General features: G+C 41.6%; 1 protein-coding gene across 4 annotated transcripts in view; it reads right to left on the reverse strand.

The window, feature by feature from the left end:
- The window catches only part of SLC4A4 (solute carrier family 4 member 4), a 315,013-nt gene extending 288,351 nt beyond the window's left edge, over positions 1-26,662 (reverse strand). Inside the window, exon 1 of one of the 4 annotated variants that reach the window (XM_032458395.1) lies at positions 26,020-26,662. The gene's annotated coding sequence lies outside the window, so the exon portion shown is untranslated. Of the gene's footprint in view, positions 1-13,543; positions 13,654-25,453; positions 25,475-25,790; positions 25,810-26,019 lie in introns of those variants that run through there. The other 3 variants (XM_032458408.1, XM_032458417.1, XM_032458401.1) reach the window with 3 other exon arrangements.
- Between the last annotated feature and the right edge of the window lie 207 nt (positions 26,663-26,869).

Here is a 26,869-nt window from a genome sequence, read left to right on the forward strand (position 1 = left end):
GAATAAGTCAGACAGAGAAAGACAAATACAGTGTGACATAACTTATATGTGGAATTTAAAAAATAAAACAAACTAATGAGTATAACAAAACAAAAACAGACTCATAGAGAACAAACCAGTGGTTACCAGTGGGGAGAAGGAAGAGGGGATGGGCAAGACAGGGGTAGGGGATTAAGAGGTACAACTACTATGTATAAAATAAGTGAGTTACAAGGGTATATTGTACAGCACAGAGAATACGCTCAACATTTTACAATAATTTCACATGAAGTATAGAGTATAATCTATGAAAATATTAAATCACTATGCTATACAACTGAAACTCATATAACGTTGTAAGTCAACTATACTTCAATTTTTAAAAAGAAATTTTATAAAGTAATTCAAGTTATGTATGAATTCTCTAAGTCTCAATGTCCTCATCTGAAAAATGGTTTAGTAATACCTACACTGCTCAGTTGTGGTGAAGTTACAAGACAACATACACAAAGCCACACTGCTTGGCCTGGAGCGAGTGGGCCGACCACCCCGGCAGTGAGTATTACTGTGCAGCAAGGTCCTTAACTTCTCCCAGACAGGCACGAGTCCACGAAGGTCACCCTGCTAGCAACTGGCAGAGAGGAAATTCAAACCCAGCTCTGCCTGATTCCAGTGCCTTCATGCCATGCCTCCACCCCTGCATGGGATAGGAGGAATAACCAGGCAGTTCTTCCAAAGTCTTTTCTAAGCTTATGAGTCCCAGGGTGGGAGCCAGGAACAAAGGATGAGAGAGTTTCCCTCCTGTAAACCTTACGCAAAGGGCAGGGGCATCGAGGAAAGAGGTCAGCAGGCACATACCTCTCAATATACCAGAGGTCAATTTGTCAACCTGTTGGTGATACTCAGAGGACTCACTGGGAAAATGGCTGGAAACAAGCCAGCAGAGTATTTTTGAAAGGTGGTCACCCTGTGAAACACAGACCTGCCAAAGCCACAGAACTTTGGTAACTAAGGAAAATTTGGAAAATGACTTCAAATGCCAATGTTTTTAAATCGGAATAAAAGAAAAATAAAAAATAGAAGTGACAGAGGGATGGAAGCAAGAAAAGAAAGAAAAAAATGTATCCCAGGGCCTTCACTAAAATAGCTAATTTTCTGAAATTAATGATTTCCTAAAATAGAAATGACAAACTTGGTAGATGAGCAATAATAATTTCTCTTGTATAATAAAACTACTGACTCTGTACGACGACTAAAGAATTATCAACAATGATAATTACTCATACACTTGTTACGCACCCACTGTGCTCTGGTCCCTGTAAATGGTTCACTTGTGAGCTTTACAATAATGTATAAGCCCCAGAGTTACCATTAGCTCCATTTTATTTAGGAAGTAGCCTAGTCTCAGAGCGATGAAGGGAAAGGCCCCAGAAAGCAGAGCCTAAGAGAGGAAATTCACACTCAGATCTTTCTGACCCGAATCATCGCCCTCACTGTGCCCGGCACAGGGTCCATCTGCTGTGTCCCCCAACCTCAGTGACCAGGGAAAGGTATGAGGTGGATGGAGGGTCCTAGAGGAGCAGACCCAGAGTTATCAGTGGAAGAGCATCACCTGCTCCTCAGGGACTAAACCAATGATGCCGAAAATAGTGACACTGAGAGCATGTATCGATTATTCTAAATGGGTGCTATTATGACAATAAGTTGTTTGGAAAGCACAACCATCTGCACTTTGGACAGGACCAGAATACAAAGTTCTTAGTAAACTAAAAAGCAGTAAAGAACAAATTAATGAATTCTCCACCCTCCCCCCACCAAAAAAAAACAAAAACAAAACAAGCCCATCTGTGATGTTTTAGTCTACAACTGACAGGACTAACCAGAGGACAGGACAGACAAAATGACTTCCAGAGTGCTAAGATACTACCGCAATCATCTAGGGTATTTCTTGCAAGGTGCTCAAAGAGTTCACACAATTTATTCTCTCAGCCTGCTTAATAGCTAATACGAAGATAGGTATTTTATTGAGTCTAGATTAGAGATGAGACAGTTCAGACAAAAGGAAGTTCCAAGCACATGAAGAGATCACAGCAGAAACAAAATCATAACCCATGCTCCCAGTAAAGAATGTATTTGACTGAGAAGTGCTTCCTGGTCAACCGTGACTCCTGATGGTCCCCGGCCAGTGTGCTGGGATCACGTTGCAGGTGGGCTGAGACGTCCATCCCTCACTCCAGGGGGCTAGCAGGCAGGGCTCCAGGCCCGTCACCTCCAGCAACAAGATGTCTAGACTGTTGACCCCAGAGTACTGTACAAATATTATTACTTCCTAAGCATTCTATGACATGAAAAAGATTCAGAAGCATTAGTAAATGAATCCAAACTTCTTTTTTCTCTTGCTCACCAACTTTTTGATCAAGAGATGTTAACAGCTTAGAAAATCCACAGTGCACCTGGAGCAGCATGAATAACCATTCCCCCTCAGTCCCTTCCCCTCCTCCACGGGGCCATTATTTTTCTAACAGCTGTTGGCCGGCGTCATCCCAGGCTGAGGATGACACACTTTCTGAAGTACTGTGTACAGGGCTGCGTAAACCAAGGGAGGCGGCCACAGCTGAAGGCCCTTCTACACCCCTCAGCCCGGGGTCAGCTGATGTCAGAGAGGGAGCCCCACGCAGTTCAGTTCTCCACACGGGACACTCACAGAGTGTACAGGGACGCATCTGGGTGCCTGGGGGCCACATGGAGAAAATGATTGAGGAGTGAGTGCCAATTGCGAGGGAGCAACCTGAGTGGGAGCAGAGAAGAGGGAGGTTTCCTTCCTCCTTTTCCATCTTTCCCTGCATCTGTCAATGCCATCAGCAGGACAGCCACGGAAATGACTGTTCATTAGGAGAACTGGTGTGCGGTGAAAATCCAGTTCTCCACAGCAGAATGGGCCTGTGTGCAGGCAAAAGAGGCCCCTGCCTTCCAGCCCACCAGCCTGGAAGCAGAGCTCACCTGTGTCTGCAAATCCCAAAAATAAGAACAGAGCCCTCTACTTCTGCTTTACTAACTCCTGTAACACATCAAGAGCTGCCTCACAGGCCAATAGGAGGCAAGGAGGCAAAATCAGGATTACTGCTAGTAATGAGAATAAAAGAAGGTACAAATTAGACGCAAGTCAGTCACACAGGGCACGGAGGACAAGACCGAATTCTGAGCTGTCGTCAGGCCTTAGACTCAGTTCTCACTTTTTTACCATTTTGGAATACAGGCCACCACCTCCACAGTCGCCCCCTCCACCTCTGCCTCAGGCTTCACATCCCAGTTTTTCAACCCCAACGTAGCCCTGCCCCGTGGAATCCAATGCGGGTCTTAGTGACCTCCTGGCTTTTCTCTGTTTTGTGGTGAGTCCCTCGGACCAGTGCAGGTCAGCGTCGGTGTCCACCCTCTGCCCCAAGCAAGGGCGACCCCGCATTCTGCCCAGCCCCAGAGGACTGGGCCCCTTCCTTGCTGCTTTCCCAGGCAGACACGGTTTTGCCCAGATCCATTCCTTATCCCGAGGATTAAACAGAGGAGGTTGACTATATTAAAACGAACTGTGTGTCTCACCAAGAGAGAAACCAAAGCTCAGTGCACAGGACACTAAGAAAATACCAGAGTATTCCAAATCAGAGAAGGATAATAGAGACATGGACCTCAAAATTTCAGGGGGGAATTAGAAAATTTTGGAATGAGGCCTGGATTATTTCAGATGGAAGACAGACTCTATGAGGGCAGACATACTTGGACAAGCAAAGGTGGGAAAGTGAGATTTTTCCTAGATGGCATCTAAGTTGTCTTGTAAACGGCCCATGCGGCCTCCTGACAGCTGGCTGACTTCCGTGGTGACACAGCACTGCGGTCATCACAACCACAAAGCTGGTTGTAAATCTTACAGCCCCCGACTTAGATGACTCCAGACAAGCCTCTGCTTTCTTTGTACCTGTTTCCTCAACTATAAGCAACAGAGCTCACTTCTGCATAACCTCAGGCCTGAGAATGCTATGTGGTTCTGATAAGATCCATGAAGCACTATGAGCTCTTTATTTAAAAAAAAAAAAATTCCAGAGACAGTATTTTCAATGTGTGTTTACTCCCAACCTACGGGGGTTTAAATTACCGAATATTCTACCTTCTTAGCAAGACAGATCTGTAGAGGTCCATCTGCCTGACTCCAGGGCCAGGGTTCCCATTCCTCAGGTTCATGCCCACATACATCAGGAAGTCGTGTTAAACATACCCACGTGTTTTTAAAACTTTCAAATGCAGCAACACTAAGGTCACTGTTACTTTGTGCCGGCATATTCTTGATAATATGGACAGAAATCTGTTACAGACCCAAAATATCTATCTATCTCTCTGATAAAAGTACCTCTGGGTGTAAACTCCCATGCACCACTTTGATGTTTTCATTTTGCAAACTGTTTGGCGTTTCAGAGGTCTATAAAAACCACTGTATTTTAAATAAAGCATGGTAATGACAGATCTAAATTTACCATGGTATAAAATCAGAGGAGTATCACTATGTCTTTATATTGTTAAAAGCAAATAAATTATAAATCCTTCTTAAATCACCAGCCAAAGCCCAAAATCTGTAGGCGTAAGCAAACGAAAAGAGGGAAGGTGATTATGAAAAGATAAACTGTTTAATGAAGATGTTTTTGCAGTAAAAGTATATGATGCAGTCACCCTGGCATACAAAGATATTATCTGAAAGCAATCTAGAAATCACATGGACCTGCAAATGAATAAACGTTCCCAAGATAAATTACAAAGAAAAACATTCTGAATGTGAGTTTTCTTTGTCGTGTATTTGGTCTGAAGTCTGTTCAGATTTTTCAGACCATTCTTTGGAAATTTGATTATCCAACACTGTTTCTTTTTCACTTTTTGACTGTGTTACTACGGTTGTATACCTCCACTTCAGCTCACTTAAACTTTTTATTGAGGCCCTACTTGGCAGTCCAAGCCACAGAGACTGGTGACAATAAAAAATGAGGAAGACACAGCCACTTCATAGGAGATTATAGCCTACTGAGGTAGAAAGACTCATTAACAGACAATTTTGCAGAGCTTCAAACTCCAAGAACTCTACTTATTCAAGATTAACAGAGATACTTCTTCATCCTTTTTGTCTACAAACACAGCATTCCCAGTAGCAAGAAGGAAGCATTCTCCTCAGTTGGGTTAATTTCCTTAAGCTTCTACTTGGGGCTGGGGTGGGGAGTGGAAGGAGGGAGGCAGAGATCACAAGATATATGATCTTTTGTGATAAATAACCCATAAAAAAATTTGTCCAGAAAAATTATTAATGGTTAGTCATTTTAACACATACAATACATTGGTTACAAACTCAACTTGCTCAAAAGCACTTCAATATTTCTTGCAGTTGTCACTTTGAGTACATTTATAGGTCATTGCTTCTTTACAGTGTCTATATAAAGGCCATGATTTCCTCTTAAGCCAGTTAATGGTTATTCAACGGCCAAAAAGAAACAAACAAACAAACAAAAAACTAGTCATTCCCTTTCTTACTATCAAGTCTAGAAACTCCAGAAAAAAGGCTGAGAGAAATTCATTTCATCTCATGTCAAACATTTTTCGGTCATGGCAAAGGATTACCATAGATCCAAATGAGGGTTTTCTCAGTAGCATCTGGGATCCTAAAGAGATGATACAGACGACCTGCAAAACTGATTCCAACATGCTAGAACCTAAATTAATTAAGTTAGCTTGCTTTTCACACAACCATAATAAACAGGAAGGTGATTTCAAATGGAAGATTCCAGATGATAATAATGAAAGCACATATCACAATAGGAAGGAAAACCATAATTGATAAATCATTAAATGAGATTATAAGATTTTAGCATAAAAAACAGAACCAAGTTTGCTTCCACACACTACAGCACAGTTCTTTTAATGTAATGTGATAAAATGTGTAATGTCAGATTTTATTTCCAATCATCAGTTTTTATTTCTAAAAATATGATTAACCAATAATAAGATATATGTAATAAACTTGATATATCATATTACTTTCATTTCTCAAAGGAAGGAAGCCTTCCAAAAATTTTTTAAACCCAAATGTAAATGAAAGAAGAGAAAAAATAGAATTCAAGCACTAATTTTTTCTACAAAAGGAAAAAAGGCTTTCATGCAGTTCTTAAAAATACAAAGATGTTTGGAAGACCATGGAGTGATTCGTAAAGGGGGGTTTGAAGTAGCAAATTCTGCATCACTTTCCCACTTTCAGAGCTTCCTTCATCACTGAAGAAAGATGAAAATTACATTTATTCACTAAACAATCTGATTTCAACAGTTTAAAGTGCACTTCACAGTCGGTGACCCTTGTTTAGTTTGTGTGTGTGTGTGTGTGTCTGTGTGTGTGTGTGTGTGTGTGTCTGTGAAATGACAGCGATTTGCACCTACAGGCATACTTTCTTTTAAGGTTAAAGAACCACATCCTATAAATTTATCCTCACTCATGGTTACAGATTTCTTTAATTTTTATAATTCTGAATTAATAGGCTTAGAAATATTCTATCTGGAAGACCCATGTGTCTAGACATATTAAATCAAATGAAACATCTCCAAGAGACTTCACACTAGTGTCAATAATGTAAACCATCAATTCTCATTTATTCAAGGGATGATTATAGCATCTGGAACACAGCCAACATCTCATTTCTTCATGCTGTCCTTTCAACCTGCAGTATCTTATCAATCTTATTGGCAGGCATCTCTCCAAAAGTAGCAATAAACTAACTATTATTAAGTCTTTACCATGAGACAGGCACTGCTGTCAATATATACTACAGCATTTATAGCATTTGATTTTCTACAACGCTATGAAATCAGTACTATTGGGATGCTTATTTTACAGATGAGGGGCACAGGGATGCTAACTGACTTGCCCAAGACCACAGTCATAAATGGCAAAGCAATATGACCTTCCAGTCTGATGCCAGAGGCTGAATACTTAACCACTACATGATTTGCCTCCAGGAGATAATTATGGTAGAGGAAATGAAAACCAAACCAATCAATAGAGTAAGAAACTACCCTCTCCTTTTTTTCATATACATAATCAAAATAAATGTGCACTTCATGGGTGAAATAGTTCCAACTACTGATCATAATGAGATTCATGGATTATTCATAGATTCCCATCCATATATTCAATTCCAGGCCTTCAGTTAATTGAGAGTTACTGGTTCTTATCTTCTTAGGTATTTGTTAAATCTAATACATTGTTTATCAAGCACTGTACTCAGCCCTAAATTCTTTTATTTTTAATTTTGGTGAAAAACACATAACATAAAATTTTCCATCTTCGCCATTTTTAAGTGTACAGTTCAGTAGTGTTAAATATATTTACATCATTGTGTAATAAATCTAGAGAACTTTTAGCCCTTGTCTTAATCCCTTCAGGCTTCTGTAACAAAATATCATAGATGAGAAGCTTATAAACAACAAAAATTTATTGTTCACAGTTCTGGAGGCTGGAAGTCTGAGATCCAGGTGCCCGCCTGGTCAGGTGAGGGCCCTGTTCCAGGGTGCAGACTTCTCAGTATATCCGCACATGGCAGAAGGGGCCAGGCAGCTCTGTGGGAATCTCATAAAAGCACAAATCTCATTCACAAGGGCTCCATTCTCATGACCTAATCACCTTCCAAAGGCCACACCTACTAATACCATCACCTTTGAGAATTAAGATTCCAACATACGAATTTTGGGGGCACACAAACTTTCAGACCATAGCAGCCCTAAACAATTTTGAGCTCCATTTTGTTGTATCATTTCATTCTTTATCAATGACCTGCCTTTAAATGTCTGAGGTTGTCCAAAATCTTCAAAACTGTAGAAGCCTTCTTTTTAGATAAGCATATATAATAAGACTCTGACGTTATAAGCTAATGATTCTTAACATGCTCTATTTTCATGAAGTTATTAAACCCCTGCCCATCAAGGGCCAGCTGTGAACTCAAATAAAGAATCTTAAATTTTTGGTAATATTTTGCACTAGTATTTACCAAGTCTCTTATATTGCAGTATTCCTTTATATATGAAGCTTCCCCTAATAAGTTGTAATCAAGATCTTATTTGTGCATCCTAAATGTCCATTGACAGATGAACGGATAAAGAAAATGTGGTGTATATTTATACCATGGAATACTACTCAGCCATAAAAAGTAATGAAATAATGTCATTGGCAGCAAAACGGATGGACCTAGATATTTTTACACTAAAAGTAAGCCAGACAGAGAAAGATAAATATCATATATTACTTATATGTAGAATCTAAAAAAAAAAAAAAAAGACACAAATGAACTTATTTATAAAACAGAAAGAGACTCATAGACACAGAAAACACACTTATGGTTACCAGAGGGGGAAGGAGGGAGAGAAAGATAAATTCGGAGCTTGGGATTGGCAGATACTAACTACTATGTATAGAATAGATAAGCAGCAAGGTCCTACTATATAGCACAGGGAACTATATGTAATGGCTTGTAGAAACCTAAAATGAAAAGGAATATAAAAAAGAATATGTGTGTGGGTATATATATATATATATCTGAATCACTATGTTGTACATCAGAAACTAATAGAACATTGTAAATCAACTACACTTCAATTTTCTAAAAATGAGGGGAAAAAAGATCTTATTTGTAAAATTTCATATAAGCATTATCTTATTTACAAAAAAATTAAGTTAATCTACAACTATTCAGGAAAGCAACTACATTGCTTAAAAAGGAACCACAAGGAAGCAAAGAACTCCCCTGCTTCCCATGTGTATGTCTTCAATGAGCAGTTTCCCACAAAAATGCTACCAGAGCACGTCATGTGGTCATGTCGGAAAGTAAGCTGAATTACAAATGCACAATGGAAGCTGCCATATCCTTATGGGCACACCTTCTTCAGATCTGATAGTAAGAGAGCCCCAAGACTGATTGTAGATAAGCCAGACTTGATCACTATCTTTCCAAATTTAACGTACTGTAGTTAAATAACCGTGTTCACTGTTTTTGATTGCCTCACTGCACTTTCTGATGCTTCCGATAATAATGAAAACATTAGATTTTTAAAGGTAATATCCTAAAGTAGACAGGCTCTCACTTCCTTCCCACTGAGATTTGGGGGGAGAAGATAGCTCGACACTAATATTTGTTTCATTATTCCGAGGGGGCTGAGTAAACATTCTTAAGGGACACTAGTCTAGACTAGATATTCAATGTTTTGTGTATGTCGCCACTTTAACAACATGAATACTTCAGATGCACTTTTCCAAAAACACGTATAGGTACAAATTCTGGATTCAATATCTGGGGGTTCAGAAGGCCCCCCTTAGGACTCCAGACCTCAAAATTAAGAATCTATCCCTGCATTAGAGGTATGAGCCGAGGCTTCTAAGATTCCTAGGGCTTCATGTCCTCGAAACAAGGAGAGGAATGGAACTCTGTCCTGCCTTTAAAGGTGTTAATCATATGCAAAGAAACTCAGCACTCATCAGAAACAATCACCACACCATTCTCTTTGTTATCTGGTGAGTTTCTCAAGGCATAAAGGGGTTAATTGCTCTTAAAGAAAGGCCCTGGCTCTTTTCTATTCAAAGGTTGAGAACCTGAGGGGTGGAGAGCCTTCAGCCGTCTGCCACAGGGACTTCACACTGCATCTCTCCAGAGAGCTAATCAGTAGACATCTTGACGCTGGCAACACAAACAGGCCAGGAATTCATCTGGCTAACGCAGGTATTATCATCTGGTGGGCCGTGGTCACCCCCCCAAGCCATCTCATCACTTCTGCTCGCCCACCCTCCTCAAGGCTCCTGTGATATCGCACCTTCCCTCAAGACCTCTCTCTTCTCAAACTCCTTCCTGATGTATTAACGCCAGTATTCAAAGATGCACTTCATTCTATGCTAAATTAGCCTCTCATCTTCTTACTTGTTCAGGTTTGTCCTCTATATATGTCACAGAACTCAGCTGCCCATAATACACTATTAAGTATATATATAGTCTATATTCATTATTCCTCAGACTCCAAGGTTAAGTTAAAGTTACAAAAACTGCAGTTTCAAAGATTCATTGATCTTTTAAAACCATTTTCGGAATGTGACTTTTCTGCCCCGCAGACTTGCTCTCATCATTCCACCAGGCTTCCCGAATTCTGAATTTACCAAGTGAGATGCAACTATACTAACTTCAGAGACTAAACCGACAAATACTTACTGCTCTAATTTTGGTAAATTATGTTCCAAAATGATGAGCAGGTAGGCATGAGATGAAAACAATGGCAACAATGAGAAGAAAAAGTTTTCAAGTATTCAACAACCTTGGTTACTCTTCCCATGACCCTGCCATTGGAAACCAGGACAGCATTAAAGAGCTTGTCACCTTGGAAAGCACAGAAACCTCTAAAAATAAAAATCAACATTTCCAGACTCTGCCATAATGGTTTCCTGGTAAACAGAAAGACAGGCTTGCTATTCCACCCCCACCGGGGGTGGGTGGCAATTAATTATTCAACATTTGGAAAGTGCTTTGGAGATAAGAAGCTAAGTGCTAAAAATCACCATCAATTTGCAGCAAACCGCACTTAAAGTGAACTCACCAGGTTTACTGTTGGAAATTGAACCATTAGTCTTAAGTCCATGATTTCTTTCTCATTTTTTTTCCCATTTCATTTACACCATTAGACCAAAGAGCTGACACCCATACAGAATACTCTTTTCCTTTCAGTCAACCTTTGAGTGTCCTGTGAGTAAAAAACTAGTCCTTAATTTTCAGAGAAGATGTAAATTCTAATAATGTAGTTTTGCTGGAATTTACAGTGAGATGTTTACTACATATCTTTCCTTTCTGCTTTTTATTTAAGAAATATAATAAACAGTGAATCTACTAAACATTTCATTTGTAAAACTATGAGATTAATTAACACCTAGTTTAATGTATTTCTACTGTATTAGTGATCATTTAAGCAGACATATTTATTTAGATGTCCATGACTGCATTACATGTACAAATTTAGATGAATAATCTAAGAACTGATTAACCTTGATTAATACTCTAAATGAAAGTAATGTCATTCTATTTAAACAAAAAGCTGGGTTTTTTAGACAATTTTTCCTTTTTATCTACAATATATTCTGGTTTTAATTTACTCATTTTAAAACTCAAAACAACAGCCCAAGATTGAGAATTTCTATTCACCAGAGCATAGCTAAAAACCACATCAAAATCCACCTGCATTCAAAATAGAGGGAACATGAAGTGGTTTTTAGAGAGTCACTATCAGGCCATGCTCCGGAAAACCATCACATGGTAACTGTGGTCAGTTTGGGATTGACTACACAAGAGTAGAACTCATTCTTACCTATGTCCATTTTGGAACTCATAAATAATTTTGTCTGAAACACTATTTTTTACTTCATGTCTCTTACACAGTGAAAGACCATATATACAAATGTCATAATTTCATGTTTTTGAAAATTAAAAGCTGTACTGACATAATCTTGGATATGAGACTTGTTTCCATTACATCAACCTCAGCCACATTTCTCTAAAAAGAGGGTTTATGTATTTTAATCCCCAAAATGCAGTTTTAAAAGTCATCTTTGGTTTTAGAAAGGGCTTATTATGAGATGAATTTTTACCACTTTAAACATTAATACCTTTTACACATCTATTAGTCAACCTTAAGTCTCTTATCCATATTCACCCCTCCCAAACATTCCCCCTACTAAATTTTTTTTTTTTAATTTGTAAGTGAAATCTTAAACGTGTTTGACATTCTTAATCTCAATAGGAAAAAAAAAAAAACTGCTGGTTGCTCAAGTGAGAGTGAGGCTCCTGGCTCACATAACAAAAGTAACTATGGCATTCTGCACGGAACCTGCAACACGCTGTTCAACCCAAAAATAAGGTAACGTCAAAACAGCTAAGACAAAACTTCTCATTGACTCGGCTTGATATTTGCTAAGTATTCCATATAATCCCCATCTTCTATGGCTCGCTGTATAACAAATATGTAGATAAATTATTTTTCTTAGTTCATTCCTAGTATTCTCATTTCTTTAAAAGAAATTGAGAATGGCTGTAAGCAACTTAAAACTGGGGAAGAAAATGGATTCATGACACAACATTGTAAAATGATTATAAATCAATAAAAAATGTTATTAAAAAAAAAAAAAAGAAAGAAAATGGATCCAAGGAAAGCCTTTTTAAAAAAAATTCTTTTTCTTATTATTTCCTCTTCTGCCCTGCTGGCTTTATTAGGATATGCCAATAATGGGCTATTGGTGCAAACAGAAGAAATAGGCACACTTTATGTTTTAAAGAAGTACTTTGTGGGATATATAATTAACTATCTCTGCTTTAATGTTAACAGAGCAATCAGACAGTTCCTTAAAAATAAACAACTTAGTATGATATAGTTGCTGCCTGGCGGGGAAGAGGGACAAGTAAGTCATTTCAGATGAAATGTTCTCCATCCACATGAATATAAAGGAGATAGAAGCTGTCCAAAGGAATTAGCCATGTCCCCAAGTGAATGAGAAATGAGCTGGCAGGGACTGAGCCTCCATGAGAACATTACTTTGAATCAAAACCAAATTTCTAAAACACTCCAGGTGATCCGCTCTATATTTACAGAACTTAAATACTGAAATATTGAAAAGGATGATTCTGAAATGTTTTAGAAATGAAGCAATTTACTTAGGTGGCAATGTTATATTTCTTGATGGTGTTGTAATGTTTAGGTCTAGAACCAGAGTGACAGGAAAGACAAAGGCCAAGTCTCTGAGGGCCTTCTGAGCTGCACACTATTACCCAGCCATGCACTGCTTTAGCCACCACTCCCCAGCTCAACAGCAGGCCATTCCCCATAAGCTTGGAAGGTCCGTATGTCCAAATCCTTCAAACTGCCTCATCAGAGGTTATTTCTTTTGCATCTTTCTTCTGGTAAAAATTAAAACTGCAAATACTACTAAAATACTTACTATATTAAGTTACTTTTCTTATAAATATTGTCAGATTTCTTACAGATATTGTCAGATTTTTCTTCTTGCAAGTTAGAAAAAATAATAATGATAGCATTGGCCTTCAAACTCATAGCATATTAAAAGAACTTATTGTAAGGGAAAGGTAGAGCTGATAAAGTCAGGTGTGATCATGATTAACTAACACCTAAGTCATTCTATGCACTACAAACTTTTCTAAGCATTTCACATATATGCATTACTTACTTAAACCCTAGGAATTAAATGAGGAAGGTATGGATGAAGAGCTGGAAGCACAGGGAGGCCTGGGCCCTGAGGCACTAAGTATCTGGCAGTGATGCTGTACCTCCCGGTCCTCCCCTTCAGAACAGACGTGCTCCCCAGGCTGGTGCAGGTGCTGGTGGCCAACAAGGCTCAGCTCAGCCTTGTCTCAGAAATCATCTTAGAGCCACCTAAGCCAAGGTCACAGCCCTGCCCCTGGGCAGCCCACACCTCAGGACTGGCTGATGTGGGGGAAAGGCCTGGCTCCCTTACCTCAAGACAGGGCAACTGGGAGAGGTCTCCAGGCTTCAGCGCTCCTGCTAGGATCAGCAGAGGCCTTGGCTGCTACTGATTCGCACTTCGCCTGCTCAGTCTGACTTCCTTGACTCCTTCACAGGCTTTATCCCTCAGCACAAGCCCCAGTAAACCTCCCGCCCAATCAGGAGCTGTTTCCCAGGGAACCCAGCCTAAGACGGTCCGGGAGGCAGGACTCAAGCCCGGGCACTCCGGCTCCAGAGTCCACGCTCATAAACGGCCCAGTGAAATACCGACAGTGACACGGATTCGGAAAACAAGTTCCATGGGAGTTCCCACAGGCCTGAACAGCCTACAGGCACAAAGGGGTCTCGGTAACAATAACCAAAACGTGCCACATGCCTGCTGGGCCTCAGCAACCTTCTCTGGCTTCAGGAGTCCATCAGCCGTGCTCACCACTAGCCCTTTCCTGTCCCTCTGCTCGGGCCTCTCCACTTGCGAATGCCGCTCTGCCGCCCGGGATGCTCTCTCCCGGCCCCTGACGCGCTAAACCTGTCGGGCACTGAAGTACACAACCCCTGCCTCAGGCTCCGTCCCCGCAGAGCCACGCTCTGCTGCCTGGGTGCCCCAGTGCCCTCTCCCAGCCCGCTCTTCCCAGACCACCTCCTGAAAACAGGTCCTCAGCTCTGCCCTACGGTCTCCCTCAGTATGGCTAACGCCTCCTCCCAGGGAAGACAGCACGTGCCCTCCATCCCCCACCCCACCTCTCACCACAGCCTCTGATGAAACTGCATTTCCTCACATACATTCAACTCATGAAAATAAATACCTCGGGCATCACTGCCCACCATGTAAGCAAAAACTGAGACCCTTAGTCCCTGGTGAGACACAGCTAAGACATCCTCTTTACAACATAAAGGATAAACAAAAGAATGTATAAAACACAGCAATATGGGAACACTTGGTGTCGGAGCAACAGCTCCACACACTTCCAGCCCCAAGAGCAACACTGAATTATATAATGACCACGAGAGATGAACCAAAGGGAAAATTATATTCAACAGTATTGTTATGGAGATAAGTATGTGCAATTCACTTTGGAATAACATACATTAGAAACATATAAGACAATTTTAGTTTGGACGCTTAATTAGGTAGCTTCAGTGATCAGAAAATTCAATTAAAGTGAATACCTCATACTCTAATGACAGTAGATAAACAGACCACTCCTGCAACTTAAGCAGACCCATTCTGAATTTCCCAGAGACAGGCTCCTCAAAGCATTATTTCCCCTTCCTTGATTCCACAGATGGCAACTCCTGGTACTCACTGCCCACATTCCAGGCACTTACTCCGTCCCATCACTGCTCCCGAGGTCATCAGGGTCCCGTTAGATCACATACCCCAGTATGCCCACTTTAGAACTGAATCCCTCACTGTCTCTACAGGACTGAGAAGTTATTCCACCAGCTCCCAATCCAAGCAGCAGCCTGCTTAAAGCCTGGGCCACATCCTCTAGCCTGGTTTCTTCTGCTGCTCTGGTTTTTATATAAAGGACACGGTGTTATTCAAGCCCATATACTAGAGTCCTTCCATCACAGAAGCTAAAGGCTGTGGTCAAACAGGAATATATGGCACTGGACTTTTCAAGCTTTCTACTTAATTTGTGAACACAACATGACATCTAAGTTATTCAACACAACGATTTTTTAACGTACAAAATAGATTTCATTTAATTGGGAAAGCAAGTTATTTCAGAGTATAGGAATTATCCCAAATGAACCCTGAACCAAAAGTGGTGGTTTTAATTCAGAAACGCCCAATTTAATTTTATCAGCAGCAAGGTGTGGACTTGATTCAGGGAAATTTTATAAGGAGTGTTAAGTGATTTGATCATTTTATAGCCTCAGGTGTAATAATGCACTTGTACTAGTGCCTTTTGGTCAAGGTCAAGAGCTAAGACCTGCTAAGGCAGGTAAACTTTATAGGAAATGTCAAGTGAGATCAGACCCACAATCCCCTGGACCAACTGTCAGTGACATCTGACAGTGACATCAAAGAGCAAGAAATAATTCCACAAAATGATAGGTGACTTCAATAAAGTGCTGAGAGAGAGTTCTGGGTCAAGACAGAATATCATCCAAAGAGGTCTATTTACCAGACGTGTCCATATTCTCTTTTAAAGTGTATGAATACTCAACCTACCTAAAGATTTGTTCTGGGCCTCTTAAGCCAGTTTCTCCTCTTGGAGTGAAAAGCTGCTCATAGAATACCCACTACACAAATTTGAACTCTTTCTGATGTTAAACTTCTGTAACCGCTGGTGATCTTGGATCTGGGGCAGAGTATTCGTGACTTTCCTTAGGCTTGGATTTAGACTTAGGTGAGGTGTCCTTTCAGATTTCATTGTTCAAATAGCTTTCTGTCTGTTCTCTTAAAGACACTCCTCTATTCTCATGATATTCAGTGCATTCCCCTACATCTTTCCCAGTTATGTCTGTCTCGAGGTACAAGACCAAACCTTCAAGGGTGCCATCTAGGTAAGATTCACAAGGTTCAGACACTTGGATGAATATTCAGCATTAAAAGACTCCTCTGAAGAGGTGATAACTGAACTCAAATATGAGTTCAAATGTAATATGTAGCAATATACCAAAGAATAGTCGAACGTACTGAGATTTCACTGGTAATACTATTATGTATATATAACTAGTAAAATATCTATTCTGCAATGTCTCAATATATCAATCACACATTCACACACAGGATAAGGCATGTATATTATAAGGCAAACAATATACACTAACACATAACTACACAGAATGCAATGACATTCTCTCACCTCTACATAAAACCTAGAATGAACATGGTGCCCTAACACCGGTACCATAGAGTTCTACTTTTCCTCACTTATATTTGTGCTACATCTTCCAAACATGTAATGAGAACAAAATCTAGATTTAAATCTCCTAATTCAACATGGTGAATAGAAAAGAATGATTCTGAAAGTGGCAAACACCAAATTCACGGATATGAACATGTAAGTGAGTGAATGACTCTTTCCCCTGCCCGCTGCAGGCAGACCCATTCAGCTTTTCTAACTGAAACCTAGCAAGTACTCGATGTGCCTAATTTGGCCATTCTTACAATACTTCCCATGTATTTTTCAGAGAAGGCACAAAATTTACAATTCCTTATAGACTTTTTTTAGGTCAGTGCCTCTTTAGAAATCTTAAAAGCGCTGTTCACTGGAGGAAGCTGAGTAAATGCTACATAACAACTGCACTATATTCTAACTTCCTATAAGGCTGCAATTATTTCAAGAAAAAGTGTTTTTAAGTGTTAACAACTTGTTTTTCACCTCGAAAAATTAGTGAATAAAACTGTGTCCAATTCAGAGAACAGATAAAATAGAATTATATCTAAAGAGAAAGGTTAGATAATTTTTCCAAGTAACTATAAAACATCACAAACCCCAACAACAAAAGTTTCATCCCAAAATTTGCTGGATTCCAAACTTCACGACAACAAATTTCACAAGAAATATTTGAAAGACCTAATGGCAACGATCAGCACTACTACACTGGTGAAGAAATCGACTTTGATTGAGCATCTCCGATTGGTCTGTTCAGATTTTTGAAAGTAACTAATTACCATTCCACTAAGTTAAGTATTTTCACTATAAGATATGCCAGCCACTGTGAGGACCACAAAAGACAGTCAGACACAGTTCTGGCAGCGAGAAAGCAGAAAATGTAGGAAGACAACATGAACACATGAATGAAACAAAGGGCAGCGCAGAGCCGTATGCAATAAAGTGATCGATTAAAGTGTACAATTCACTACCTAAAGTTTTGGCAGTAAAAAGTGTGAGTGCCTGAATTATATTTTCTTCTGCTGTCTTTGGACGAGTGTTTTAGTTTCATCACTTAATGTATTTTTCAAGGGAAATTATCTGATCTCATTTATCTAAATCTTTTGAGACGCTTCCTATCCACATTCTCTCTTTTTCCTGGCAAAGGAGCTCTGTTTGTCAAAGTGCGAACGTGTGAGCTGTGTGTTTCTGCTTAATCTGTTAACGCTCAGCAATGTTCTAAAGGCGATGGTAATCAGTCCTTTAGCCATCTCCCCGCACCAGGCCCTATCCTCTGCCAGCACCATGAGTGCTCATCTGACATTCCTCAGGACATGGTCTCTAGAGGTCAAAGGAGTGGAGGCATTTTGGAAGCAGCTCTCCCATGAGGTCTCGCTGCAGCTGCAGTCAACATGCAACACGCGAGGGGAGAGTTCCAAAAGGGCAGCCATCAACTCTCAAGGTCCAGTCAAACCTTCAGTCTGCCCGAGGATCTCAGTCCTCACGCAGAACCACCACGCTTCACTAGACAGCATTTCAGAACTTCATTCAGGAGCATTCTGGGGTCGAAGCTACCAGAGCCTGGTTTGTGTTCAAGATATAGGAATCTTCTCATCAGGACAGACAGACAACAGACTTTCATGCTGAAGAGCAGGGGAAACAGAAGCACCACAGCACTCCACACTCATGAGACATCAGGGGAGAGGCGATCGTAGTCATGATCCTATTCCTTAAATACTTGCTCTTCTCTAAACCAGTAGCACCATTTTTTTTTTTCATTTGCAGGTGCCCAATGGACCCCAAAGGGAGGAGCCTTGCTTCCAGTCTTTAAACACAGTAATAATCAGATATGCCTGGGTGATTTGTTTTTAAATGACCCACTTTAACTTCTCACAGGAATGAAGTCACCCAGAACAGAAGATGAAGTTTTCTGAAATTCACTATTTTTAAAACAGTAGTTTAACAAGGCTCACCACGATTACCCTTTGTATTTATTTCCATTTTCCACAGAAATGGAACAGAAAACAAAAGCTGTCTACTATTCCAGATGAGTCCATTTCTCTAGTAAATCACCCTAAAGCAGCCACATTTGGCTCAAGCACATATAAGGGATGCTACCTCAAATGTGAAAGTCCTCATAAAATGCAGGCTGACGCATGTTACTCTGAAGCAACGTGTGTGATATGCTCAGAACCCTGAGTACCAAAAGACAGCTAAATGATGAAAGCCAGCCAAACAAGACTACCACCACCAGCTCTCAAAAGAAAAGAAAAAAACTCAAATACAAGAAAAGAGGAAAAGAAAATCAGTCTGGGTGAGAAAACCTATCTAGATTTTCACATCAAAATCCAAGTTCCTATCTACAAAACAGAAACAGACTCACAGACATAGTAAGCAAACATGGTTACCAGGGGGAAAGGAGGTGGGATGGGATAAGCTGGCAGTCTGAGATGTGCAAATATTAACTACTATATATAAAATAGATAAACAATGAGTTTCTTCTGTATAGCACAGGAAACTATATTCAATATCTTGTAGTAACCTACAATGAAAAAGAATATGAAAACGAATATATGTATGTATATGTGTGACTAAAACATTACGCTGTACACCAGAAATCGACACATTGCAAACTGACTATACTTCAATAAAAAAAAAGTCCAAAACAAAAATCCAAGTTCCTTCTGCTGCCAGCCTGATTTTGCAAAGGGATACCTACTACTGTTTATCATGTAATCTTCCAAAATAAAAATCATACAAATTTTAATTCCATTTCATTTAAATATAAATATGTGTCACTAAACTCCTTTTCATATGAAGAAAAAAGAGGTTCAGAAAATCAAACCAAGAGTTGAGAATCAGACCTTTCAAAGGATTAAGAGTTGCTGCTTTACACAAGCATTTATAAGGTACATGCTACAAGTTTGCTTTTGATGTTATAATCAGCACGTCTAAGGACCACCTCATCCGCGCTAAGCTGAAAGAGCTCTCTACAAGCTCCAGTCTTCAGCTATTATTCAGCCTTAAATATCCCATTTTTCATGAGACATGGTTTCCAAGGTATCAGCACTGGAGAAACCACTACAATATTTTAAATCTGGAAATTGTTGGCCAGCATTCTAATTATAGAAGCTAAAAATATTCCATGTGTAAGCTTTGGGGGCTCATCCATGGGGTGCAGAGCACTGTAATCATTTTCAAAGGTTCTCCAGGTCCTGCGTGTGTTACTCAGGGGCAGAAAGTTGATGTGAGTTATAGAGTGAAATGGCTGGCTATTCAACTCAATTTTTCAACCTGATGTTTAATGAACCCTGTCCCAACTCGGCTTTAGCAATAAAAAGTAAAAATCTTAGAGAAAAATTGTAAAACACAGTTTGAAACACGCAGAGTAACAGCTCAAGAAAGATGCTGAAGTGTGTTGCTCGTTCATTCAGCAAACAAACATCTATTAATGTCAGGAACTGCTCTCAGTGTTGGCACAATTCAACTCAGGAGTAAGGTATGCTGTAGAATACAGCAATAATAATAATGACTAAACATGTCTGGCCATTCACGTTTCTGAACAAGGTTTCATAAATACCATCTCTTCTGTCTCTCATAACACCTCGAACGAATTGGGCTTTACAATCATTTTTAATAATGAAAAAAAAGAGATAGAGATGATTTCTAAATTCTCCAAATCAAATCACTCACAAGTAAGAGAGCTGACTCTCCAACCCATACCTTCCAAATGCCCGTCTCCATGAGCCACTGGGCAGTACCACATTATAAGATGCTCTACATTTATGGTACACACGGAGGACATGTTCTGTGTGGTTTCCCATGTTGTGTTAAAGTTGTTTTGTTTTTTGTTTTGGTTTTGGTTTTTTTAGGACACGGTCTCACAGATCCAGACCATGATGTTACAAGTTCAAAATGTTCCTAATCTTTTCACTCATTTATTTTACTTATTATATAGAAACACTCGTGAATGAGTTTGCCTGGTTAGCTTAATTTCCTAAACAAACAAGTTTACTCCCCAGGTTTTAAAATCTTTCTTACTTGGGATAACATATTGGGCAGAAACTACATGAGCAAAAACCCTGAAATAGTGCTTCACAAAAGAAAATCAAAAGCCAATAAACATATTAAAAAGGTACAAAAGGTACTCCAGGAAATGCAAATTAAAACCACAATGTGATACAACTATACTTCCACTAGAATGGCTAAAATTTAAAAAAAGCTAATACCAGCTATTTGTAGGGATGTAGGGTAGCCGAAACTCATAAGATGCTGGGACCACTTTTGAAGGAAGGCGCTATCTACTAAGACTTGCCCCAATTCAACTCACAACACACACTTCCCAAATCCCCACGTTTACCAAAAGACAGGTATAAGAACGCTCAGGGCAGTACTATTCATAAGAACCAAAAATGGGGGAAAAACCCAAATGTCCTTCAAGAGTAAAACGGAAAAATTAACTGTGGCATTCTCATAAAATGGAACACTATAGCACAAAGAGAATAAACAAACTGTTGCTATGCACAAAACATGAATGAATCTCACAAACATAACGTTGAGCAAAAGCAGAGAGGCACAAGGATACACAACACGCATTCTCAGACAAAGTTCAATAACAGGTCAAAGTAACCCACAGTCCCAGAAGTCAGGAGGGACGGTATCCTTGGAGGGGGCTTCTCGCCCCTGATAACAGTTTGCATCTTAGCATGGGCAGTGGGTCAGGGCTGCACTCACCGGTAAATCACTGAGTTGTTTACTTATTAATTTAACAACATGTGTACATGGGCTAACTGTGCACATGTTACATTTTAATAAAAACTTAAGTAGACAGCAAGGAGGGGAGGAAAAAGAAAAGAAAGAAGGGAAGGAGAAAGGGAGGAGGGAGAAGGAAATGCAACCAAGTGATGCCGTCAGGGCAGTGTGAATGGTCCTCAGCAACTACGCTGGTGTTAATTCCTACATCTGCTTTCAGTAGTTAGTCTATCTCTTCCTCCGCTTCCAAGCTGTCCTCTGGCACTTTTCAATGTTATCCGTGTAACTGCCAATATCAGGCCATTTCCATCTTCTAGTTTGTAGTTTACTGTTTGCTATCAGATTAGAAAACCTATAATCAGCCCTGTTAGAACAGTACGTGAATTAAGTAAACAGACACTAAGGGACACTTTCCTGTGAGTAAAGTGAAGCCTCTGTAATGTATGCTTTTTTTTTTCAACCCTCTGTTTTGCCTGCTCAGAGGCTGTTTTGCTGAAGAATATGCCAAATACAGGCGTTCCAAATAGATGAAGTTGTTACTGGGCCGTATCTGTGAATACTAGGACTCCAGGCCAAAGCTAGAATCAACTAACATAAAATTCCAAATCCCGCAAGTTTACTTATTTGCAAATAGTACAGGAGAATATCAACCAGTGACTACATTTGCAAGAAAGAAAAGAAACTGCTAACTTCTTACCCAAGACTAGGAACAGCTTTTCTAATTGTGTCACTCATACAACACCACAACAGTTTTCAAGAATATGTTCCTTTCTTATTTTGCATTTTTATTAATTTTGATTGTTAAAATCCCCCAAAACTATATTACGAGTTTTATTTAAAACTTTAAGGTTTCTCATACAGAAATTCAAGTAAACAGAGGATATCCTTTTTCTACACAATAATCCACAAAGCTTAAAAAAAAAAACTCTGAAATATCAGTTGGTGGTTATTTATTCCCTTTTACATCCTCATTTCACGTCACTTCTTTCTGTATTCATTCTCCATGAAAAAACAAAAGTTAGCGCTCAAGACTGAAGCTACAGCTGGCGCAAGCAAATGGAAAACTCTTCACCAGTGACTCGCCCGCAGGTGCTGCAGGACCTGAACTAAAGGGGAGGCGACAGGGGGCCACTGCCGAGCAGGATTACCAACAGGGAATGGAAACCCTCCCTTTATACCAGGATCAACGTCTGTCTGCTTTAGTACCTTAAAAGCTGTGACTGAAACAGCATTTGTTCATTTGATGACAGTCATTCAATAAACAGGTATCACGGTTTCATCATTTCAAAGATGAAATGTTTGCTCCTACCTCCACCAACAGTTTTCTGCTTAGTTTAAGAAAATCATACAAAGTTCTCTGTGTCTTCATTTCCCCATCTTTCAACAAGCATAATAATCCCTTATATCTACTTAATTTGTAGGAGAAAAGAACAAGATGGTGTTTAGGTTTCTGAAAGCAAATACAGATGTACATAGTTTCACCATAACGAGTTCTATCACCACTTTTTCCAACACAAAACTTAGTCCAAAGGCCAGTAAGACCTTATCATTGAAGGATAAAATCATGCACATCATGAAGAAGATTGGAAGAAAAACTGTATCTACTCTTCACCACAGCAGGTAAGTAAATCCATCACCATTCATAGCTGGCTGTCCTGATGCCGCGTTTGAAATGCCATTGCATTGCATTGCTGAGACTAGAGAAATGCAATAAAAGTCATGGCCACAAAATCATTATGACAGCCATAAATATGGCTTCAGATAAAATAAAGTCGGCCACCTTGACAAATGAGTAGTATTTGCACACGTGTGCACGTGCATGTATAAACGTACATCAGACATAAGAACTGGGTAAAAGGATGGGTTAGGAGAATTCATTTCCACTACTGGAAAAACAACTAATGGTGTACACCACAGGGGATACAAAATATCATCTTCATGTTAGAAGGACAGCAGCTTATTCTCTATTTGTGACATAAACACATCAAATGCTGTGTTTCTACTGGGAGAAAGGCAAAATGTATGTGGAATACAACATAGCCCTGACCTGGTATGAAAGAAACATTATTCTTCCCCTCCATAAAATTTCTGCATTACGCAAAAAAATCCTGAAAGTAGCAAGATCTAGTTTTGTGAAGTCTTATTAACTTCCTGGATGTTCCTAAACTATGTATTTTGCTAAATAGCTCCCCCACAGTAGAGAAATTTCATAAATCATAGGTTGGCCTTAGAAACTGTGTCAATAGTGGGAACTGAGAGATGTGCTCTGCTTATAGCTTCCTTTGTTCCATCAAATCACGTACCCTGATCCTTTTCATTTAGCAAGAAAAAACTACTTAGAAACTTTCAACATCATTAGATTTTTCTCCTCTCAGTTTGCTCTTTCCACAACCAGTCTTTGTATCTATCAACTCCAGTCTTGGATTTCATTCCCATTATTAAAAATGAACACAAAAAAGGCTCCAAGAAACATGCAGGTGATGTGTACAGCCACACTTAAGTAGCGGGGAATTCTCACAGGACTCTGTCCCCTGACAATGGTAGTCCTCGTGGACTGCAGCGCCCTCAGAGGCGGGCAGAGAAACCTGATTATCTACATGATTCACCAGCTAATGTGTACTTCCTTTCCTTCAGTGCTGTGTTTTTCTTTAAGATACAGGCTATGGCCAGAAGAAGAGATCAGAACCTCAAAACTGTACTTGCCTGAGCTCAGTGAAAAATGAAATTACCACCAGAGCATGCTGGAAGTTGTTCCGAAGGCGACCCAATTCCTATCACATTTTTCCTCCATATACGATTCCTTTCACACTTTGTCGTAAACCCAAAACGCATTCTAATCATTTAAAAGACTAAAATAATAACACTAACATTCAAACACTTAAAGTCATTTTTTGTTAACAAAATGAACTAAAAAAGATACATCATTATAAAGTGAGAGTACATTCTGGCAATCTCATTGGCTGGGGTGCCTTGTATACATTAGTAAGGCTCCACAGTGACCCCGAAACATTAAATGATACTGAAAACCTCATTTTGTAAACGCCTTCATACAAAATGTTGCAGGTCCCTTAGTTTTCTGTTTTCTCAAAGGTAGACATGCCTGGAACCATCAAAATATCCCATTTACCCCTCCCACCCCCACCCTGATCAATGCCCTCAACAGCTCCTAAGAGTATGGCTTTCCTCTCTCTATTCACACATGTGGGAGTTTCTTGTCATCTTACCAGAGACTCTGGGATGAGGTTAAATCCACTCAATTTCAAGATGTGGTATACAGAAAACAGAATCTTATCACTACATTTAACTTTAAAATGAAAGTAAAAGTTTTTCTCAGTTGTTAAAGCTACACAAAAAGAAGCAGACATGCTTCTTTGATTGCAGTTACACTAACAACTTCAATCTTAGTGCCGTAATGACCATGAAAATTATTTAAATGCTAATGTGACAGGCACAAGGAGGAGAGTTTTCAAGTCAGAAACCTTTTCGAAAGACATCACATTGGCCATCAAAAGCTACTGAATAGTGCTCTAACTGCTTTAAAGAACTCATTCAAATCAAAATGAAAACGTAAGCCCCAACAAGCAATGGACACATTAACTTAATTCAGGTAATACTCTAATTCCAAGTCCCAGGTACAAGCAAAAAAAAAGGAAATATGGTACAACACAGTGTCTCTTAGGAAAAGAGTTGTTCCAGGATTTGAGACAACGTGTGTTTGGCACAGTCCAGTGTTCGTGATTTCCAATTAGGACCAACTTGGTCCAGCACTGGAGTGAAATAGGAAAAGGAATGAGGAGGGTAAACCAAAGTGGTTAACTGCTCTTCACGGTCAAGCCTGGAAAGACCTTCCTGCGGGCAATTATGCTGAGAAGGTAAGGCCTTGAGAAGGAAGGAGGGATGGAAAAAACAGAAGTTTTACAAGCAAATGTTTTTGAAAAATGCTCTACGATGTTAGAACAGAGGTAGAACGGCTTCCTTCTCCATCTTTCATGTCAAGTTCAGGGGTTTTGTACTGTTGTTTGTGCTTTTCTTCTTTAATAACTTTTCTCCCTCCTTGTGGCGCTTGCTGCAGTTTGCTGATGTGGTTCCCAACTCCTGCCTTCCTTTGGTCATTCTTATTAACGGACTGGCAAAGGCTGGGTAAAATGCACTTAAGAAAAAAGAAATCACCTCTTCTTGCCAGGGCGCACATGCTGCCCAGTACCTGAGGAAGGCTCCACGGTCGCCGGCCAAGAGAAACCCCAGTCTACCCTCCTCCTCCCCTTTCCAAGTCCATTTCAAATAACTGTGTGTGCCGCTTGCAGAGAATCTGCCTGACTCACCCCCGCCTTCGGCGTGCCAGGGAGAGATGTGACTGCTCCGTCTCAGGGCTGGCCGTGACGTGGGGGCCGCGGCCTCGGTGGCACCAAAAGTCCCCCGACTCCCCCGCCTCCCCCGCCAGTGGTTTTGGGAACGTTTCCCCCTCAAGCAGGTGCCCAGCCACACTAGGGCCAACCGGGCTCACAGGAACACACGTGTCACTGCGCCGGAGCCCAGCCCGCGGGCACAGTGGCCGCACAGTCGGGGCAGTAACGCCGGGTTACGCGCAGGGGGCTTTACAGCGGGAGAGAAACACCGCCACCCAAACTCCTTTAAACGTTAAGAAGGAAAAAGAAGTACTTTTCCGCGGCATCAGCTTCCACACTTCGCCGGCACTCAGCCCCGGGGATGCCCGGCCGGCAGCTGACCTCTCTCCCTTCCGGGCGCGCCGAGGCCGCCGCCCCCACCCCCACCCCCACCCCCCAACGCCGGGACCGGCCTCGGCCCCGCCGCCGCTGCCACCGCCGCCGCCGCCGGGAGGCAGGAGAGTCGGCCGACCCTCTCTCCCCTGCCCCGGCCGGGCGCTCACCTCCTGGGGTCCGGCTTCCGTCGCTCCTCCAGTTTGGCGGCTGAGTGTGGGGCTGCAGCAGCCGCTGCCGCTGCCGCTGCCGCCGCCGCCGCCTTCGCTGCCGCCACTGCCGCCGCCGCCAAAGCGCTGCCCGGCGCGCCGCCGGGGCTGGAAGCTGGGGGCCCTCGGGATCCCCGGAGGCGTGGGCCCGGGGCGCGGCGCGGCCGAGCAGCGGGAAGTTGTCGGCGCGAGGCGCGGAGCGAGCGGGGCGCGAGCCACCCGCGCCCAAGTAGTCACAACTTTGTGGCCCGGGTGGGTGCGCGCTCCGGGGCAGGAGGGAGGCGCGGAGGGGTCGAGGGCGCTGGGGCGGGAGGGTCTTCGGCGCCGCGGGACTGGAATCTGAAGGGCCCGCGAGAAAGGGGGAGAGGGTGGCGCGGGGGGAGATGTCTACACGGCCCCCGTGGTGCGCGGCGAGTGAGTGTGTGAGAGCGCGGGCGTCTACTCTACTTTGCCTTCTGCAGCGCCTGCATATTTATGGGGATCGCCGATGTTTCTGCCAGTAACTAACACTGCAGCAGCGGTACCCGGCCCGGACGCCCCTCGGGAGCGAGCCCGGGGACGGGGAATCGGGGAAGGCGGCCGTAGCGGAGGCTGTGCCACAAGCGCGAGCCCGCGATCCATATTTAAAGCCGCGACTGGCCTCGGCCGGCCCCTTGCCCTGCCCTCGCTCGCGCCCGCCCGCCCGGCCGGCCCCCACCACCCCCGGCCGCCGCTCGGCGTCAGCCGCCCGGGCAGCCGCGGCGGCGGGGAGGGGCCTCGGCCGCACCGCCTCCGCCGGGGGCTCGGGCTCTGCGCGCAGCTCCCGCCTGGA

The sequence above is a fragment of the Camelus ferus genome, chromosome 2, assembly GCF_009834535.1.
Source record: "Camelus ferus isolate YT-003-E chromosome 2, BCGSAC_Cfer_1.0, whole genome shotgun sequence".
NCBI classification, from domain to species: domain Eukaryota; kingdom Metazoa; phylum Chordata; class Mammalia; order Artiodactyla; family Camelidae; genus Camelus; species Camelus ferus.